Raw genomic sequence first — 4,610 nt, forward strand, 5'->3', positions numbered from 1 at the left:
CACATTAAAAAAAATATATTTTTACGTAGTTACTTGTTTAAAATATGTCTCCTACCAGTTCTATGTATATTAAATTTGCAAATAATGGTGCTTGATTAAGGTTTTTTAGATATAATCCAACGTTTAAATAATTAAAGTTCAAGGCAATAATCGAAGTTCTGAAAGACTGCATCAAGATTAAATCACGTGGAAAATGGCTAAGTGAATTTAACACATTTGAGAAAAAATTTCAATAGCGAGAATATATAGAGAATACTGAATAGGTAGGCATATGCTCAGCAAAGAGACAGTATGTCTTTACTAATTTGTAGTATTATTAGTAAAGAGGCCGTATGGCCCCGGAATAGAATGGGCCATTCCTTCCATTCCTGTGGGTGTCATAAGAGGTGAATAAAGGAACTTCATGGTCAAAAGATGGGCCTAAAGTCAAAGTCTATGTATATTTGCCAATCCATCTGCCAACATCCATCTTCTGGCAACACTCCTTCTTCTCTAATAATGGTAAATACCATGCCAGTTTATGGGGGACGTTTATATTCAGCTGTGGACTGTTAACGGATGATATAGTGATGAATATTATAAATGTGAAAGAGAATTTATTTCTTTGTTAGCTCTTGGCACCATCTCAACAGTGAATCGTTGTGAAATTTGATAAATACTGTGTTTGTACTTAATATTTGGCATGGAAAAGGATATAGAATTATTTTTTATCCGAGTTAATTAATATATCTCGATTACACGGATAATATAAAAACTATTAATAAATATACAAATAAATAGTTTGATAGAATTTAAGGAGTGTTATAAGCTACATGACAATACTTTAAAATAAATATGGGGGCCATAATCTGTTCGTAGGCCGGGAGCTCTATCTTAGATCACATCATCACTTTCAATTAGGTGAGATCAATCGCAGGACCCTTTAATAGTATTTTTTTTAATGAGTAATAATGAAATGGTAACCCCACCTGCGCTATCGGTATATACTGGCAAGGCACTAGTGAGTGATGATAGATGAGAATGAAAGCAGGTCAGTTAGCCCATCGTGACGAATTCCACTACCACGAGGTCGACCTGATAGGGTATACTACTAGCAATGGGTTCATTACACCCCATTACTAACAATCCTTCCCCCCCCCCCTTTAATAGTATTTATCATCTATAAAAACATCACTAATACCATACACATCACAGAATGCATTTCGTTATCTTCATAGATTAATAAGCCTGAGGATTAAGATATTGTTAATATTGTTAAACATCTAAATATTCTTTTTTCATGATATGTAGAATGATGAACATGTTAACGGTCCACTTGACAGAAGCACCATGGACATTTTTTTTTAATGGGTGATAATGGAATGGTAACCCCATCCGCGATTCATATTTACATGTCTAGATGGAAAATTTTACGCATTTAGTGATTTTATTATGTTGATCAACAACTATATCCATTTTGTAATAATGTTATTAAAATAACAAATATTAGAAATAGTTATTCCGCGAATTAACGTACGAATGCCATAACCTCATTAAGGCATACGTCTTTATCCAATTATATGTTAAAATTAAACTTTCATCTTCTGTTTGCATAAATTATTTTAATCTTCATCCCCTGTGATTTCCATAACAAACATCTTTGCGTACATTGTCAACTAAGTTTTGGAGATATGTCGCCGTGTTATGAAACAGAAAATGCCTTGTCTCTGTGCGGTACTAATTAACATATTACTATATCATAATTAACAAAAGCCACTCGAGCTCGTTAGATGTGCTGAATTAATTGAAGTTTTTTTTTAACTGACTATTCATAATTACGATGTTTTACAAAAAAACCGTCTTAATATTTTTTTATGCAACTTAGAATGACAAATAAGTTGACGGCACAGCTGATGGAAAGTGGTAACCGTCGCCTATAGACATGAGCAGTACCATGGACGTAACAGAGTATACTGTTTCGCCCATGATATCCCCCATGCGTTGCCATTCCTGAGAACTCAGGTATTATTCCTCTGTACCCTATAAATTCACTGCCATATCCTACCCTTTAAATCGAAACACAACAATGCAAACACAACTGTTTCACAGTAGAAACATGAATGGGACAGAGGTGTCCAAGCAAGCGACTTTTGTACAAAGTCTCCCTCTGATAAATTGGTAAATTGTGACAAGACCAGTTATTTTGATTAAAAACTAAAGTAACGAAATTATTTTCACAAAATTTCTATAGAACCAATCTCCTACCAGTCAGTGTATCCTTCCAGATAAAAAAATAATTTTCAAATTGGTTTACACCTGATGGAGTTATGAGATATCAAATATAAAAAAAATACAAGCAAATTGAGTACCTCCCTATTGAAGTCGGTAGAAAAGAACGAAATTCTTTGTACACAGAAGTACTAACTCTATTTCTGTTTACATTTTAATATAAAAAATTGTTGAATTAGAAAATTGTTGACAGTTCTTTACGACAGGATTCGAACATACGCTAAGATATATATATATATATATATATATATATATATATATATATATATATATATATATATATATATATATATATATATATATATATAAGATAGGTATAGGTTACACGTGTATCAAATTTTATTTAAATCCCGTTAATAGTTTTTGCGTGAAAGAGTAACAAATATTCAAATATCCATCCATCGTTACAAACTTTTGCATTTATTATATTAATAGGATTCTCGAACGGAGGCCGCAATTTAAAATTATTTAATGGATTAATTTATTTAAACAATCATGAAATTGGTTAAACATAATATAGATTAATGATTTATTCGAATTCATTATAATTATATTAAATGACTGTTAATACGTGTATTTTCATTTTTAATGTCGTCTCCTCTACTAATATTTTTTTCTCGCGATTTTTATTGACAAATAATATGGATGAAATAGAGTAGAAAAATAATATATAAGCATAGTTTTTTTTTATACTTTTAATGTAAAATGTAATTTGTTATCGTAATAAAACGCAAAGTAGGTATTATTAGCAATTTTGATGTTTCACACAATTTCAGAGAAATGTCAATAGCAACAGCCTAATTGCCAAAAGGTTTGATATTTGATGTACTTTTCTGGCGTATTAAGGAAATTTACACATATAAATTGGAAATCTAAAATAAACTTCTACAAATATTTATAGGTAGAAAATGTCCAGAGAAATAACTTCAAAACCCTAAATTATTCTCTACATATTACGTACGTGGAATATTCAACACGTCATTTCGAATGACAAATTGCGATGTAACACCTCGAACTAGTGTTGCCTAATAATAATATCAATTAATCGATTGTGTACTCTTAGATTGGTCTAAATATCGGTTAGCCTATTAAGAATGTGGATTATAATCGTTCGCGGTTTATAATAATTATGATTGTATTATGAGTGAGTTTTGAAGTATACTATCTTTTTTTAGTACTTTTGCTTTTCTGAATTTTTTTTTAAATGAATGATAATGGAATGATAACCCCACCCGCGCTATCGGTATACACCGGCGGGGCACTAGTAAGAGATGATAGGTGAGGATGAAACAGGTCAGTTAGCCCATCGTGACGAATTCAACAAGAATTGACTTTTCTGAATTGACTCGGGCTGGATATTCTGGGATATATCCTAAGATGTTACTTGCCTGATTCTTCATAACACAGGATATCATACTTTGAGGACTAGACAATTGGTGTGATTGTGTGGCATATATTATTATTATAAAATTATCGATAATATTTTAAACAATTAATTATGATAAGTATATTGTTTTTTTTAACACTACTTTTTTTTTTACTCAAATGTCATCTACTTTATTTTTGTTTTATTGTTTTCTCTGCAAAGGTTGCCTAGAAGAGATTGCATTTGAGATAAGACCGTTTGTTGCATTTCTAATCGCTTTAATTTTTACCACTTCATGTACATTAATTATTAATATTTTTTTATATTAAATATAGATATATAATAATAAATAAATAACCCGATTATAATTAATAAACGTATGTGACTACTATGGGCGACACGAGCATCTAAATAGATTTATTTATCGGCAACATATTCTAGTGGAAACCAAAACATAAATATTGGAGGGATACTCATGCTTATAATAAAGCATTAGTAAATAAATACAAAATAATATTATACATCTTGTTATCAGTTACGAAATTAGATAATTTGTGTTTCTAAATGAAAAATCAATTAAATCGGTTATATTATATATCGATTAATATATATAACGTTATTAGGCAACACTTTCTTGAGTACATGTCACATAGACAAACTTCCTAATATACTCGTAGTATAGGGTTAGTAAACAGATGTTGCGGCTTTACTTTAAGTAATGGTGTTGTGGTCTTTACGAATAATGGGATTCCACTGAGGAAAGGAGAAGACTAATATACATATCTATCAATTTTCACGCCAAGTTCCTTGTAGGTTAGGAAGAGAGAACTGAGTACCAAATACTACTATTTATTTATACCTTATTGCACCATTTATATAAACACAGTTAATTTGAGAAATGATAGAAAAGACGGTCTTATACACACACACATCATATATATATATATATATATATATATATATATATATATATATA

This window comes from Galleria mellonella, unplaced genomic scaffold, assembly GCF_026898425.1.
Source record: "Galleria mellonella isolate WM207_F2 unplaced genomic scaffold, CSIRO_AGI_GalMel_v1 utg44, whole genome shotgun sequence".
NCBI lineage: Eukaryota > Metazoa > Arthropoda > Insecta > Lepidoptera > Pyralidae > Galleria > Galleria mellonella.